Raw genomic sequence first — 17,540 nt, forward strand, 5'->3', positions numbered from 1 at the left:
ACTCATCCAAGCAGGAGCGGCAGGTCACGTATCAGTCTATCCGTGGGACCATGCTGGAGTGCCCAAAGTCTGGGAGATGAACTGTTGGCTTGAGGTCCTGCAGCTGTGAAACAACTCTAATGGAGCATGTACCGCGCGAACACGTTGGAGGAAATCATCCTGAAAGAAAACGGCAAACGAAGCGTTCTCCCACACCCTCTCACAGTTGCCCGGCCACATAGTTCGGCAGACAAGTCACTGTAAGAGCTCAACTGACACACAAACAAGGGGGGGAAAAAAAAAAAGAAAAAAGCTACCAGCCGAAAGCGTTACAGCCTCACAGGTGTCAAACAGGGAAAAGAAGTCTCAGAGCAGGAAAAAAAAGAAATACATTCTGCTGGACAGCAGAAATGTATAAAGAATGACTGAAATAGGCTCCAAACACGTTATATGCAGTCAGCAGCAACCAAAGCATACTAGGACTTCCCGAAGAACTGACAGTGCCGCCAAAATAAGACAAACGGCTACAGGATTATAACTCTGGTGGATAACCGATGCCAAAGTTTTCCATCTTGGACAGTTACACGCTAAAGCTCTGTGGAGCGCCAGAAAACGTTCGCCCAAGGAAGGAAAACTGATGGGGAGAAAAGTTAATGCGACGCTTGATTTAAAAAAGTAAAACGGAATAATACGGTCCCCCGAAGAAAACAGAAATATGACCTACAAAAAATGGAGAAGAATTGGAAAAGCAAGAATAAAGAAGAGCACGGACAGTATTTGGCCGGCTTTAAGGAGGGGCTGAGCGCGTAAGACAATCCTGATTCAGCAGTATTTTCCTGTGGCTTTGTACTACACCAGCAGCTCCACGGAGATATCCCTTCTGAGGGGGGCCACCAGAACTGGCCCTCCAGTAGCTGTTTTGACTCCACTTCCCTTCTGCCAGCAATAAGTTCTCCTTGTGATTACTTTGTTATTCAAATATTGCTTCTTTTCCGATTCAACAGCCACTGTATTAAGACCTTCAGCGCCCAGCACATACTTAATTATATATTGCAACTAGCATAAGGGACCGAGAGGCACCACGTACCTCTCCATGCCACCCGCAGAAGCACCAAAGAATGGCGAAAGCCACCGGAGCAGCCGCCACCTTCAAACTTAAAATATTTTCTTTCGACTTACGGCTGTTGACTTTGGTGCAGAAACTGCATGAGAACTGCTGCATTTCAACAGCGCTAACACTGCAAAGGGAAAGAATTGTTTTGGTTTTTCATAACCCACCTACAAGGCAGCCATATAGCCCTCTCTACCCAGCGCTGTAAGTCACACCATCACCTTCCTTAGGGACCGATCCCAAAGCATTTAACCCCAGCACGTTTACTACGCTTAGCAGTAATGCTACGTTGGTTAAATTTCACTTACGTCTTTGATCGTTCTTCGTTCCGTCGTCCCCCCTTAGGTCCAGCAAGAATTCATAGCAATAGCTCGTCACGTTGAGTTGTCTCAGACCCCCAGCGGCGCTCTCGGGCCAGGAGGACCACTGCACTGGCCAGCGCGAGGCTCCCAGCGACAGTGAACCTTCAAGGCAGCTGCATCCAAAGTTAACACACAGCCAGCCAACAGCTGTAAGATGTTAAGCTCATTGGCCCCTTTACTCCCACTATTAGCTTTTTGCACATGAAAAAGAGCAGCTGCTTTCCTGAAAGTAAATTTTGCAGTATCTTTATAGCCTCCCTCTCCCCCTTTTAGCTTCGAGTGCGAGAAGGATTTCTTTTTAAAATTAGGAAGGGGAAAAGAAAAATACAAGTTCATGAATCCTAACAGCAGGCAGGCTCTCTCAGATATGCTTTTATGATGTTAGGAGAGCAACAGTGCATCTAAATTCAAAAAAAAAAAAAATTGGATTTTATAGTTTTTTAAAAAAAGAAAAGAATTGCTAACCCCAGCACTTCTCCAAAAATTAACGCTCACATCAGAGTTAGAGTTCACCCAAAGCTCAGAAGACACAAAAACATTCCCGTCATAACACACCAGAAGCAGCTCTCTCTCCCAGGGACAGAGATCACAGTAAGCCCATCGCTTACCTGAAATGCAAAAAACTCATTTTGAGAAACCGTGAAAGCGATCCAGACAGCGAGACAGACAAGAAGCTTACATGGAGCATGTTTCTCCAAATCCCGATTTAGCCCGGGCATTGCATTTCTCCATCCGCGTGGCCAAGGATGACCGAGCTCCCCAAGCTGCAGGACCATCGGCCGGGGCTGCTCACAACACGCCGAGGCGCTCGGCTGTTTCCAGGAGAGCCAGTGCAGCCAGCCAGACCTGGCTCCGCTCTCCTGCAACCCTCCCACAGTCAAAACCATTTCACAGTTTGCAGAATTTTTCTTCTTCTTCCTTTTTTTTTTTTTTTTCTTAAATTAACATAAAGCAGCACTGAGAAAAATGTCAAGCCCCTCCACACACAAGCCCCCAGTCCCACCCAGCTCATATCTGAGTAAAGCACTGCTCCTTGCTTTCCTTTCTGCAATGCTAAAAAACCAGAACGGTCGAGGTTGGAAGGGACCTCTGGAGATCATCTCGTCCAACCACCCTGCTCCAGTAGGGTCCTCTAGAGCACAGACCTGCTCTACACACCCTGCTCCACACAATAAAAAGACCCTTTTCAACATGGGATCGCACCACTCAACCCATCATTTCAACAGTGCAGCTGTATCCCTCCATGCTGCATCAGGTCATACATAGATCGTGCTCCTTCCCCACAGCCACGTGAAGGCCGATGGCTACGGCTGAGTAAGGAGTACACATGCTGCAAGTTGGTTCAATGTCATTCGAAAGCAGTAACATCTAACAGAGTCCGATTTACTGGAACTGTATTCAACTTCTGGCAGATTCTTCCCGAGAAACAATATAATTGTAAATGCTGGCGTCATTTATAATACCTGTAAATTATACAGCTCCAGACAACTGATAAATACGGTCGCATGAAAATCAGCTTCGGGAGCGATATGCACCAAAAAACCATAAATTTTTCAGGCGGTGTTACTGTATTTTTCCATCACCACACCACAGGCATATTCTGTGCAACTGATTTACAATACCGTAGCGGAGCACGTATCAACCGCTGTTTTGAAAGCGATTGATAAGATGGATTTGGAAAGATGCCTCCATTTGGCCGTAAAGACGTCACTAGGCTAGAGGCAGCGAGAAGGCAGCGAGCCCAGACGCTAACCACAGCTCTCTCTGCTCCATGCCTTCTCTCCGAGCACATCTTTGAAAATTAAAGAATTATATGGACGTGAGGAACAGCCAGACGCCGTTTTGTCAGGTCGCGTGCAGTGAATCACCCAACGCGTACGCTAGCGCTCATAAATAAACCCTACTTGCTCAAGATGAAATTGAGAGCTTGGAAATTCGGAAGGCGAGCTAAAACCGTACTGCTGTTTTGAATTTTAAAAAGAGCAAGGAGAGAGATGCTTTGTGAGGAACGAGCCAGGGAGTAGGGACACCGGCAGCAGGGAGAGCTTCACAGCTGCCCCTTCCCGCGCAACGGCGCGAGACCGTCGCAGCGCCGGGGCCGCAAACGTGGGGAACCCGCTTAGCGAGCGTGATCGGTTTGCAAGAATGACGCATTTCATAATGCATTAAAATACAAGTCAACTCTGGGTCTTCCTTCCGTCCTCCCTTTTTGAAAGGGGGAAACAAGTCGAAATTCTTAGGTTGCAAAATACGCCATAAATTTTAAAAAAAGGAGGAGGAGAAAAAAGGACATTCTGCCTGGAAATTGTTTCGTCTTCTTCGCTAACGTAACGCTCCCTTACTGTGCTATTTTGCTGCGTGCTAAGACATCACGCTTTCCTATTTATAGCGCCAACCCTGTAAGAGTCCTTTCGAAATACCAATGAGCATCGCGGTGCGGAGAGCAAAGCACAGCCTGCCCGCGCTCGGCTCCCGGCAGGGCCCACGGCCGGCATTTGCAGGCTGAGCACTCCCCTCCCAGACGGTCAGACAAAAACAAAAAACCTCAGAGTTGAAAACCACGCGTGTGTTGCTTGAAAAGTGATTTTCCTAATGAGTCATTACTTTTTTTTTTTTTTTTTTTTAAAAAAAACAAGGAGGCAAGCAAAGTAACCGGGCCGCCCAAGGAAGCTCTCGGTGCAGCACACAATGGGTTTTTAGGCTAGATCTGCGCAGATTTCTGAGCTTTTAATGAAATAGGCTTGGCTTTAGCTGCAGGCAGAATGAGCAAGCTTGGTTTGCAACGCGCCGTACCCGATCACCAGGAAACCAAGGGGCGCGAGAAGCGGTTTTGATAAGGAATTGGGAGGAATCGGCTCATGCATTATGCAAAGCATCGACCGCTCCCCGGGACGGCAGAGCCCCTCTCCGCCAGTCCCCTGAAACACGGGGGAAGCAGAGAAATGCCATGGCAATGAGGAAAAAAAAGTAAAGAAGTTGCTTAGCAACTATATTGTTCTGACAGCCAAGTTGGGTGAAAGAAATTAAAAGCATAGGGGCAGGAGAATTAAACCCGGAGCTACGTGGTCCTCCAGGAGGCAGGTCTTCGGTGAACGGCAGTCACTTTGCCCGGACAACGTTAGCAGAGCGGAGCTAGCCCGCGCCAGCTGCGGGTATGGGCCAAAACCCACAGCGATCACAATCCCAAAACCAGAAAGTTTCCAAGAAAGTAGCGGAGATCAAATTATAAAGCTAGCCACGATGCAAAAACTAAAGCAGCAATTCTTAAGGTATTGGCCAGACGGCACTAGCCAGAATATAGGCTTTAACGGCACCGGCTCGGTTTCTAGGCTCCTTTTAGGCGATAAAAAGATCTTATATGGACCTCTGATAATACCAAGCTAAATTTTGAGGTGAGAAACGACACGGACTGTCATACACCGCAGGGCTTAAAGTTGGGCTCATCAATGACTTCTTGCATTTAGTTTGGGCAATCCACTTGCCATGGAGCACCCCCCCCCCCCAAACCAGAAGCTCAATACAAGGGAGTTACTTGATGTAAATAAGTATTTTGTAGACATGTTGGTAAGTAAATGACTGTTGCTATTACGTTTGACACCGAAGATGCATCTGCATGCAACCAAAGCATTTTAGTCTATAAAGTAACTGAAAAAAGTGTGGGGGAGCATTAATCTTTAGTTTAGGACTGCTTAAAGTGCCTTATTAGAGAAGTAAGAATATTATTTTATGTCAGCCTAAATGCAGATTCATAGGAAGACGTCAAGTGATGTTTTATTTGTTCCAAAAAAACCCTCCTAAAAAACCAAAAAACAAGCCACTGCATTTTTAGGGCACAGCAGACTTTCTGAAGGAGAGGGTTTTTTATGTTCAGGTGGGCTAAAATCTACTGCTTTTCTGTTCTCATCACGACACGCAGCTGTCCTCGGCACTTTCAGAAAAAGCCCGCGTGCCAAGCCAGCCCCGCGCCCCCGGACGCGGCGCCGGCTCGTTCCCTGCGAGCGCACGTGCAGAATACCAACGCCATCGGACGGCGCAAGCGGGAACCAAAGCGAGGCAGTCCGAAACGCTCGCACGCAGTCTAGACCGAGAGCAGCAACCTGGCTTTCAAAAGGAACAAAATCTATTTCTTTCAGTAATTGAACTGACTACAGAAAACCAATACACAGCCCCAATAACTTGGCACCCACCATGCAGCCAGTTATTTTGCAGGCAGCCCGATTCGGATGCGGTGTTTGAGGTGCTTTTTGCTGGTTTGCAAGAACATGGTTTGATTTATTCAAAGCTTACTAGGGAAAAATATTCAATTTTCCATATAAATCAGCTAAAGGGAGGAGTGGGAAATGCTCACATACAGCCTTGGAAATTACGGTTCTGTCTGAATTAATGGAGTTCCAAAACACCCAGAGAAGCACGCTAGATCAACACCAAACTAACACGGCTTCGGTCGTGGAAAAACTGGGCCTTTTCGGCGTGCTCCTTTTATTTGTCTGGATAAAGAAAACGTAGCTCTTGCCTGGACTTTCAAAAGCTATCCTGGAGGGCTGTGGAGATGATAGCATCTTGGGGGGACTTTATCCTAGAGACCTGGAAAACTGGCTTGGAAGGGACGTTAAAGTCCCTAGTCTAACGTCTAGGGACGTCTAGTCTAACGACAAGATAAAAAGACGGAGATACTCATAGGGCAAATTTAGTCTACAAAGACTAGGTTTCCTCATCATCCCCGGGGGAGACGATTCCTCGAGGAACAGTTCAGCGCAAGAACCTAACTCAGGAGATCTGAATGGTCATCGAGTCCATCTCCTTTATATATTCTTCATTACTTCCTTGCCTCCTCCCAATTAGTATTAAATTTCAGCCGTGAAGAAGATGCACCAGCCTTCTTTGTTGGATACAGAGATGGGCTAAACCGCATCTCCAGGAAAGAGCGGCCAGGGAAGAGCTCCACGCGATGAGCATCACCACCAAACTACGCAAGTTCAGTAAAACCAGAGAAGACCACAGAATCCCAAGGACCACAAAAAAGCCAGATAATTAAGCTGCTCGATAGTGGAATAATCTTATCTTGACTAGTGCAAGGTAATACAGACTAGAAAGAATAAAATATAACCGTGACCTGGGTTTTGCTGTAGACAGCTCAATGACAACAACAGAGATGGGATTAAGCCAACAGAATACTGCAAAAGTGTGACAGAAACTAACACTTAAAGGTATGTCAGCACCATAATACTTTATTTCTCACCCTCATTTCATTGCTTAGCATACGAAGGTCTGCATCCTGAATGAGAAAAAAAAAAAAGCAAAACAAAAAACAGCAAAAAGGTTGATTTGAATTGCAAGATGAGAGTGAGAAGGGACATAACAGATGTGCACAGTGATAGGTGTTAGTGATCAGGGTTACATCCTCGCACACATTTCATTTAAACACATGAACCGTCAAGTGGTCTTACTCCCAGAAGGCTTCACACCAACGCGTTGTAATCCAGCAGTTCACATCACAGAGCACTCTACAATTTCTCAAATATTCTCCTGAAGCCATAGCATCGTTTCAGAACAAGTTTTAGTCACTGTAAAACCCTTGGAAGAGTTGTCACGATGCGGCATAATAATATGCAAGCGTGTTCTTGCATATTATCCCTCTCTCCTATATAATCACTAGCAAAAAATCCCCAACGCGCTGCTGCAATGACGCACTGCTAGTAGACCCAGGTGCTGCAATTCATGCACTGTAATTTCTACAGACCGGGGCATCCAGGGTATCTAACTTACCAAGATTATTTCCTATGCACAGGTGGATTTATTCCTTAAAGAGGGAAGAATTTATTATTCTTCAGAAGTAACGCAGTCCGCTTATGCTGCCAGACAGCCCCTTGCTAGCATTGATCCGTTAGGTCTGCAGCTCAGAGTTAAGCTTCCCATCCCTTAAGTTTCCCTGTCAATAGATGACAGCTTTCGACACGTTTTCAGTGAGGAGGCTCACTCAAAATAACACAGCAAGTCCGACTGGAAAACAATCCTGATTCCCACACTCCCACTTCTGTAGACGCAAGATGATATACTCTTCCCCCTCGGATTACCTTCTGCTGGTCCCACACGCTTAATCCGCATTCACTTAGCTCACGGGAAGAGGAAATGGAATTTTCTATTTTCAGGTTAACATTTCAGGCTGGCTCTTTTAACCTAGAAAAACTCTGCAGAATAAAACTCTATCAGCTTTCTTCCTTACACTTTTTATATATACACACACATATATGTACATATATATAGATATATATGGATGTATATATATATCTATATATCTCTATTCTAAATAGCTTAAAAATATTTACAAGGCACAAATACACACATCTATGTTTTTCAAAAGCAGATTCCTAAAAATGCCCGTCCTTATTTTATTTTCACTTCCTCCAGTGGTGCCAGAGTCTCTCAGCTCGCACAGATTTCAACTAAATTCTGTGCTAGAGCTTCTGCTGGCTGGTTAGGGGGACATCTCTCATCCTCTAAACATCAAAACCGGCTTTCAAGGCTTTTGCAAGGGAAGTTTGAAAGTCATTTTTCTGTCAATTATCCTAATGCTGTTTTTTAAAACTATTTGCAACAATTTCGAGAACAATTTCCCTGTGAGTCTAAAAGCTACATGGATTTAACACTTTTTAACTTATACCAAAGTGGCCAAGACATACACCTTGATTCAATATTTATCCAGATGAGACCTGCCTCCCCTTGGGCTGAAAGGGGAACAGTAATAGTCAATTACTGTTGTGGCATTTCTAAATTAGAGAAGTAGGATATTTATTATTCTGCAGTTTTCCTCTACGGAAACATGAATAAAAGCTTGCAGGATAAGGAAAGACGGGGGGGAAGAGCCCCCTCACACCTTGTGACACATGCATGGCAAACTGCCTAAGCCAAGTGACCTGCAGTGATGTCGGATGACTTTTCAGAAACCCTGGGAAACGTTGGGTTTTACAGAAACATTCCAAGCCTTCAGATTTATGTAATTTTTTTCTTGATGCCCAGCAGCAGCGAGGAGCCTCAGCTGAGCTTCGCTTTGATGTTCTGGGTCGATGAAATCACAGCAATATTCCAGATGCCAAACAAAGAAATAGCTGCACTTTATTAGGATTATGCTTACCATGCTGTTTCCTCATCAGATTAAAAAGAAAAAGTATCATTAATACATTTAACGTGGCTTGCTGAGCAGCGGATTCAAGTGACGAGACGTTTCTTGCAACAGAGCAAGTCTCTTTGGTAGCAACCACTAACCATGAGGGTTTTTAATTAAAGTACAGTTGTGCAGGAGCATCAGTTTGATATCTGCTCCAAAGAGCGCTATTTTCCCCACTTCTGTATGTAGCGCTATTGCTAGGAAACATTTTCCTCTAACTGAAAACCAGGCATTTGTTATGCAGTGACAATACGCTTATCACGCGATGCAAAACTTCTCAGGCTGCACAATACCAACTGCCTACAAGTGGGAGACAAAGGAAGTGCACACGCTGGAAAACCTAGAGTAAAGAACTGTTTTGGAGACATTTTCAGATACTATTAATATCCTTACCTATTTGTAGGCTTCTACTGTTAGTCCTTCACAATACAATGGCTGGAAAAAACCTGAATAAAGAAAAACAGTTTTGCCCACACCGTTCATAAATATTATCTATTTCTTGCAGAAAGTAAACTGCCAAGCAATTACCTCAAGTAAAACAGTGCAAGAGTAGTTCCATCTGAAATCACATAAAAGCGGTATTACAAGTTTTTGCTTGTTTGTCTTTACCGCTGCATTAAAATTTGCTCTTACCTGCTCAGCAGAGCCTTGCTTTCTTGCTTTCGATACCAAAAGAACGCGCAGAGTTTGACAGGAAGGTCTCACCAGACTCTGCACCTGAAAATATTTATCTTGAATTTCTTTGCTTGGTATCCAAGAAGCGTCTTTAGCACCTACCAACAATATTCCTTCCAAAAGATGCTTATTAAGGGAGGAGCATTCATCTAGGGGTTCCTTGCTCCCTACCCACAGACACAGATTATTTATAAAATTGGGTTTTAACAGCCCCAGATGCCAAAGTAGCTTGTCTCACCTCGCTGGCTGCAGTATCAACTAATTTCTAACAGGTTACGCTGATTTTGTGACATTACAGTAAAGATGGAGAATGAGATAAGATTAAAACACTGAACTCCTGGGCCAGTGAAACCGCCCCGGACTTGTACACGAAAACTGCCGATGCCGCTTTCCATGTGCCTTTACGATTCTGCCAGTTCCTGCTCTTTAGCTGGGCATTTCTTTTGCCCGGTGCTATTTCATCACTGGGCTTTAAGTTTAAAACAGCTCTTGCAGGAGAGCAAGCTTTTGCCACAAAGGACTGGCCACAACATTACGAACACTGACCAAAACGCTGGTTTGAAAAAACATTTATTTTTTCCCCTTCTAAATACCGCTGAGGTCCTATCTCTTCTTATCCCGTATTTCGCTTGTCTTGCTTCAGTGGGAAATTCCCTTTGGGGTTACTGCAACCTTCCTCACCTTCACTTTCATCACGCTCAAAACGTTCTCCGAAAAGCATCCTTCGAGAAAGGCACCTCACGAGAGACCAACCAAACCAGCCTCACCTTACTAGGGGTGATACCAAGAGAGACTTTTTCTATGAAACGTTATATTGTGCAAGAATCGCCTCATTTCCTTTCTGGATGAATCAAGGGAGAAACAGGGCCTTGATACAAGCCAGTTCTCCTGTTGTGCAGCACAAAGCGGATTTTCATTAAGACTTGGTGCTGAAAGCTGCCCTCTTCTGCAACAACACTGGTACGGGAATAACAGCTCCATTCGGATGTCGGGATTCTCCCTACGGATATTTGTGCTGGTTTCCCCAGCCAAGATTTGTGCCAACATTTGTCAACTATCAGAAATATTTTGGCTTTTGCTCCATTAGACTTCGCATGTAGGTTGCTCCAGGGGACTTCTAGAGGAAGAGCAACGCAGGGCAGCATCTTGCATGAAAAACAAGAGCGCTACAATTCCCAAGATAAAAGTCAGCGTTTACTTTCCTATTAGCCAAAAAAAAATCTTAAACGTGCCACAGAAGGTGAAGAAAAATGGTGCCTTCATCGGCGAGCCTGCAATCCCACCCTTGGGGCATGAGACGCTTTTTCTTGCAACACCCCAAGAACATCCACTTGGTTGGAACAGACTCCAGTAAACGGCTGTATCGCAAATCCTGTACGTTAATTAAGTTGTTTCAACTGTTAGCTCGGTTTGGCTCATCAAATAGACAGGCTTTTATCTACTTCAGCAGCTAAATATCCAAAGGACTCTCCTCCAAATTCAAGACCAACATTCAAACCAAGGAGTCTACACCAGGCGTCTCTCCGGCAGACCAGCTCAGAGGCCCGGGCACTCACGGCACCTTCAGCAGCAATATCACCCCTATACAACAGTGCTTCCATAAACGCATGGTTCCCCCAACGCATCCCTAACAGCCAAAAAATTCACCGTGTAAAAATGGAAATCTCCGCTAATCCCGTGGATCAAAAAGAGGCTTAAAGGTTTAGGGATTTGGCTATTTTTGGAATGATTTCCTTACAGGATTGCATATATGTTAGACCTGCTCAGCGATGGCTTTCTTTACTGGCCTGTTACAACTTATGACACTAAGGTTGCTCTTTAAAATGGAAATGCACTGCTTTTGAAGCCTGATGTTTTCGTATAAATTTCTAATTTGAATGTGGGCAAAAAGATAAAAAAAAAAAAAATTACAGCTTTTTCTTTAAGTGTGCGAATACAGATACCATTTTTAAGGTAAAGTAGGTGTTTCTTTAAGAAAGAGCCTGTAATAGAAATTCCTTGGGGAAAAAGAAGTGGGGAGCATTAGTCAAGGTCTCGATGCTATTGGGGTGCTAACAGTAAAAAGGAAAGGTTCGCAGGCTAAGTACAAGACGTTTTAACACATCTTCTAAAAAATGATACCTACCAGGCATCGTGATAGTATAATTTATTCATGTGCTTTATAAATAATCTCTCATGAACCAAAAAGTATAAAATAATATAATCAACAGTTACCACGGATATAGTGACCAAATCAGTTAACGCCCCTAACGTTCACGGGGTACTATGTTTTAACGCAGTAAGAAAGCACTTTCACTTAAAACAGCAAGCATGATTTCAGAGCTGATATGGTAAACTGATTCTGCCAAAGTTAAGAGTCTGTCCCATATGACACATACACAAGACTTTTTCAGCAAACCTACGATCCACTTTTCAAAAATAATTTGTATTTCAGAAAAAAACCAACAAACAACAACTACCAAAACAACTGTTTTCACCTATAGAGTAGAGGCAGTCAAGGTTGCGTAGAGTAAGCACGTAGCAGGAAGGCAGACCAACGAAGACAAGCTCTGCAGAGACGATGCTAAACTGAGATTGCAAATTAAAAGTCTTCTCAAATTTGTGAGGTTACCGCGAAAGCTAAGGTACGGCACCACTCAGTCACTGGGACGGCCACGGCTGGATTCCCACCACCACCACGCTGCTACCTCCCCAGCTTTTATTCTTTCAGCACGTAGGGGTCAGTACTTGCACGTATTCCAAGCGCGCACGGAAACCCAAGAGCCCCGCGCCGCACTCGCGAATGCACTTTGGCGTTATGAAGTGCCAAAGGTCACAAAATTCAGAGAAGAGCAGGACAACAATACAGGAAATTCTTCTACTTAATAGCTTCTTAAATGTTTATTCCACAAAGGAAACAGTAAGAAATAGAAAGCGGGGGGGGAACCCTTCAATTTGCTCAAACTTCTAAAAATATATACATATATATGGCCTAGAATCTATAACCATCTATTACTATACTTTTATTCACGTGATCAAGAATTATCTTAGCTTTCTGCCTCATCCTAAGCCTTACCACAACAGCAAATCCACATCTGAAAAGTCCTAATACACACACGACCTTTTCAACGTCCTCTCTTACCACTGCATCCTGCAGAACAGGACTTCCTTTTCCTTAAAAGTGTTTTAATTTTTACAAGTCAAACGACCTGCTCAATGAAAAGGCACTCCCTCAGGAAAACATTCACATCAACTGTTCTATTAAAATTTATATATTTATATATTTTATATATATATATATATATATATATATATATATATTACATATATAGAGAGATAGATATAGATGTATATAGACATAAAAAAAAATGTCTGCCACAATTGTTTAACAACCAGTTTAGTTTCTTTTACAACCGAGAGGGCATCCTTCGGTACCTGGAGAGAGCCTGTTCCTCTATACCCTTCCATTATTTTGCTGCTAGAGAAATATCGGATTTCTGAACTAAATGAAGATATTCAGGGCACCACTCATACCATTAATACCAACATCGCATTTATACGTACTCTACAGCAGTAGGAACCAATGGATAAAAACAACTGCCGGCCCCGAAAGCACGTTTAAAAACGTACGCTGTTATAATTCAGCAGCACTAAAATGTGAGCGTGGGAAAAACTACAGTCTATGGTCTGCTTCTTCCGTAACTTTAGAAGCCGCACAGGTGTTTTAGTGCTGTTAACAAGATGGTGTGGAAGAGAGAGAAAGGTCGCTCCCGTACCCACCAGGGAACTCATAATACCCGCCAGCTTGGGCGGACAAGCGTCGGAGACAGGTCGGGAGCCCCCCCGCGAGATGCCTTGCCACCTCCTACGTGGCTGACTGTCCAGCGATGGGTTGAGCTAAGCCTCAGGAGCCCTTTGGAGCCCTGGGAAAGGGAAACCAGAGCAGGAAGGCAAAGGTGATGTTGTTATGACATGGTAATTTCTGCTCCAGCTCCCAATCAGCGGGGGGGGGGGGGGGGGGGGGGGAAGGACAATAAAGCCAATTACTTATCACCCCTTTGACAGACTTCCCACGCCATCGAGCAAAGAACCACCTTGCGCGTGCACGTGTTTTCCCTGCAAGTAAGGGGAGGAAGGCGCTTCCCTAAGAAAGGAATAACTCGTTCAATTCTCGCTCTCGGGCTTCACGTTCGCTTTCACGCCGTATCCGAAATCAAGCAGGCGCTTTCGCGGGCTTCTCCGCGGCCGCGCAGGACACCGGTCCCGGCGGGACGGGCAAACCGCTACGCGACCCCATGGAGACGCGCGCGCAGTCTCGACTCTGGCTGCAGTATGAACTCGACCCGCGTAACCGCCAGCGAGAGCCGCGCCGTGATTGATGCTGCCTGTAATAAGCCCGACTAGCAAAGGTCCAGCTGGGCGTCCAGGGTACAAACGTGAAATAATACAAACCAAGGGTAAGGAGGACGCGCAGCAACTTCTAATTTTACAATTGTGCCTCAAGTTTAACGGGAGGGCTCCTTCCCCAAAGTCGCATCTGCCGATTTGCCTGACCAGACAAATAAATCAAAGTTGAAACGTATTTATAAACCACATGTGCATTCTCAATGGGTAAGCAGAGAAAAATATCCTTGATAGTGCACCAAAACTTTTCCCGTACTTACGCGACGGATGACAAACCCGGAACGCGCCGCAAGCTGTTGACGAAAGATACCGAAAAATTCTGGGGTCTGAAATTCAGGTTTCGTCTTAAATCGCCATCAACTTCACGGCTAAGCTACGCACGCACCTAGAGGTTTGGGGGAAAGGAGGGCAAAAGCTTCTGGACCAGCAGCAAAAACTGCTAGTTTGCCACGAGTCCTTCAGCAGAATCAGTTCGCCACTTTGGGCCAAAAGCAACATTGTGCGTTTATTTTATGAACAGCAAGTCGGTTCACCTGAAGTGTTTGACATGGCCATCACTCAACATCGAATGCCGTTCTCCGCATCGGTTCCCCTCCCCTCCCCTAGGTTTCCAGTAAAAATTAGACTTTGCATTTAAGCTTCCAGGAAAATAATTACTGTTGGCAGATATTTTTCAACACTGATTCAGGAGCCAAAAAAACAAAGAACAACAAAACAAAATCAAATCAAGCATTACTCAACCTTTCTCAGAAACATCTTGTTCTGCAGATCAAGTTTTTTCACTGATGGCCGTTTTCACTCCACCACTGTTTTCCCTGCTCTACAAACTTCACAGTCCTTCAAAACAAAAAAAACCCAATGACAGAGGAAAAAAAAAACCCTGCTCATAAAGAATGGATTTTTTTTTTTTTTTTAATTTTTTGACTCGGTCTCCTGGCCAGGCAAAGGACACCGGGGGCAGTAAAAGGATATACCGAAATTGCCTCCAGCCTACTCAGATGATCTCCTCATCAGCTGCTGAGAAGAAGGAGGAATGAAATTTGCTCAGTTTCTGCACAAAGTAGGATACGCTTCTTTAAATCCCAGCAATGCAAATCCTCCACGAGGCAATCCTAGTCTCCTCCTGCGTTTCTGCTGGCAGTTATTTCATTAAAGAAAGATTCCTTATAATCAGTTGGTAACCATTAAATCATGTTGATCTTCATATAAATAGAACTTTCTCTTGCTAAAAACAGAACTTCTTTCCGCAAAGCCAGAGGCTACTCTGTGACTAATAAATAATTTCATAGTTCCCCATACATTTGTTGCAATCTCCGATGGTTCGTGTCTTTTTGTTAGAAGATGCTTCTTATTTATGACATATTATTCCGAAACATGTCAAACTGCAGTCAAACACAACACTTCACCCTAATTCCTTCCACACTGCTTCTAAAATAAACCCTACTTTCTACCACTGTGCAGATCTTTAGCAAATTTTCTGCATAGGACCATAGCCGTGCTGAAAGACGGAACAGATGCGGATGCTTTTGGTCCAAAGCCTTTTGGTTAAAAAGGCTCCTTTTTTAGCCCTGGGGATCACAGCGCTCATGACTCCACCGCGAGTTTGAATTTGCGAGATGTGGAGACCCAATTGTCCCTACCCTATAACAAGACTCTCCTAGGTTGGAAATAAACCTGTGAAAACCGGCCACAGGAATATCCTCTTCCAAAAGTTTTGGCGTTGGGTGCTCAATTTTATTTATTTTTTTCACGTGAAACATGAAACCAGAAAAGAGCAAAAAAAAATCCATGCAACTCCTGTTTCAGGGTCTTCAGATCCGGGACAAACCCTGACAACAGTTTCAGCATCTGCCTGGCCTTGGCAGACAGAGGTAACGCAACGTCTCGGGTTAACGCCACGGGGAAGCGCCAACACCGTTGACTACCCTGCCCGTCCCCGAGAGGAGCAAGTACAACGTCTGTGAGTTCAGATACCCCACGAACCCTTGGGACAGGTCCAGTCGCTCTGGGAAGGCAACAAGGCAGCAGCACGCTTTCAAATTCCACGTTTTGTCATATAACACAGCTATATTTTTCTAGCAATGCCATGGGGAAAAGAAAAGAATCATGCAAAAATACGTATGTGCATCACTCCATCAATTTGCAAAATATCTGGGGAACGAAACGAGGAAAAAAAATGGGATTGAAGGAAGAAGCAGCAGCTTTCTATGCAGAAGTACAGCACACAGGAGCTGGGCCCTTCATTTATTTTTAAGACGCCTCTGTCACAATCTTCACTTTCTTTTGTGAGCAGATGACAGGAACAAATCCTTTAGACAGTTTAATCCATATATACTGCACTGGTGTTGCCTACAACACTAGTATCAGTATCCATTCAATGCAACACGCCTGCTTTCTACTCTGATGCATTATAAAACTATAGATAGAAGTCACATAAAACCTCAAAAGAGAGAGAAATTTGTTCTAGGAAGGATTTTAAGTCAGTTTTAGCATTGGTCCCATCCATCTCCGGTTTCTTTAATGCTTTTATAATCAATGCTGCCATCAGAAAGCAGTTTCCTCCAGTCGCCGCTGACTCAGCACTTCCGCTATTCCCACACTTTTCTGTCCCCGTTTCCTGTTTTTGTGCTCGTTGCTGCCTTCGGAGGACGACGAGCAGGCGCACGGGGAAAGTCAGAAAGGGAGCCCTCGGCTTGCTCAACGCCCGCGTCAGGAAGCGGGATGTTTAGCAAACGCACTAAAACGCTAATCTCCAGTTTTCGGGCCAGAGCGCCAAACATCTGAGGCGCGTAACGGAAGTCCTAGCAACAGCTGACGTTCCCAAACGAACAACCCTGTCCGCAGGAGGACAGAAGAACGGACATACCGTTTCTTCCCTCTCTGCTGGCCCCCCGTGCTCTTACAAATACAAGGTGTTTAAGGAAAAGCGAACAAATTTTTGTCTGCACTGACGAACGTCTTTTGCCAGCACCACTCCAAGTTGCCTAAGAAACCCAAGTTACTCATTGCTCTAAGCAAAAACGAAGGACGTTGCATCTCTCAGGTGGCTCCGAAACCCGTGCCAGGTGTCTTTCCATCCTCGTGGAGGTGAGTCACTACTGCAACAACAGCGTACGCTCTCAGCCAACGCTGCAGGGTTTATGTTTAACGCTCTCCGGTTCCTTTTTCGCAGCATCTGGCCAAGTTCGGGCAAACGCTCCTCCCAAAGAAATCACATGGTGGTTTTAGTCATCAGCGAGATAAGCGCGCGAGTGTTTCAATATTGACTTCAGCCACTACTTACCTTCTCATTCTGCTCCCTCCCAAGCAAGAGAAATTCAAACGGGGAGCCGCTAAGAGCGCGACGATACACGACACCAAAAAACACAGCCAAAGAAGGTTTCCAAAAGCTCATAGCGCCCGAGAGGGGCTCAGACGCTGCTGCAGCGGCGCCACGCTTCCGAAGCTCACCCGAGGCCAAGCGCTGCGCAACCGCAGGCAAGGCTTTAACGCTGACCTCGGCTTTCGGCTCCAAAACGCTCGGCAGCGGCGTCTCTCCGCTACCGGCCAAGTAACACGTTTAAAGGAAAAACTGAAAGGTTAAGGGCAAGTTCGCTTTGGTGGACAAGGCGGACCAAGAACAAGCCATGCACAAGGGACCTCGAGGGCAGGACTCAGAATCCCGGAAGAAAGACGCTAATGTAATTATTAGTAATAGAGAGAGGGGGAAGATTGAAAAACAGCACGAAACAGGAAATAGCCTTGAGCGCTGACATATAACACACAAAATAAAGAAACCATTCTGCTCTAAAAGCAAAAAAAAAAAAAAAACTTCCTTGGTCAATTTTTTTTTTAAGTTTAAATTCTAGAATTTGCTATATTTAGA

General features: G+C 44.8%; 1 protein-coding gene across 12 annotated transcripts in view; it reads right to left on the reverse strand.

Annotated features, from left to right (window-relative positions):
• Positions 1 to 17,540, reverse strand: part of C8H1orf21 (chromosome 8 C1orf21 homolog) — a 91,615-nt gene that overhangs the window by 65,045 nt on the left and 9,030 nt on the right. For 3 of the 12 annotated variants that reach the window (XM_068951894.1, XM_068951898.1, XM_068951900.1), the window contains exons 2-4: positions 9,251 to 9,334; positions 9,011 to 9,063; positions 7,527 to 7,640 (exon numbers count right to left, since the gene is read on the reverse strand). The exons of 3 other annotated variants lie outside the window; for them this stretch is intronic. The gene's annotated coding sequence lies outside the window, so the exon portion shown is untranslated. Of the gene's footprint in view, positions 1 to 7,218; positions 7,253 to 7,526; positions 7,641 to 9,010; positions 9,064 to 9,250; positions 9,335 to 17,540 lie in introns of all 12 variants that reach the window. 6 more of the 12 variants (XM_068951890.1, XM_068951892.1, XM_068951893.1 and 3 more) reach the window with 3 other exon arrangements.

Source organism: Struthio camelus, chromosome 8 (assembly GCF_040807025.1).
Source record: "Struthio camelus isolate bStrCam1 chromosome 8, bStrCam1.hap1, whole genome shotgun sequence".
Classification (NCBI taxonomy): Eukaryota; Metazoa; Chordata; class Aves; order Struthioniformes; family Struthionidae; genus Struthio; species Struthio camelus.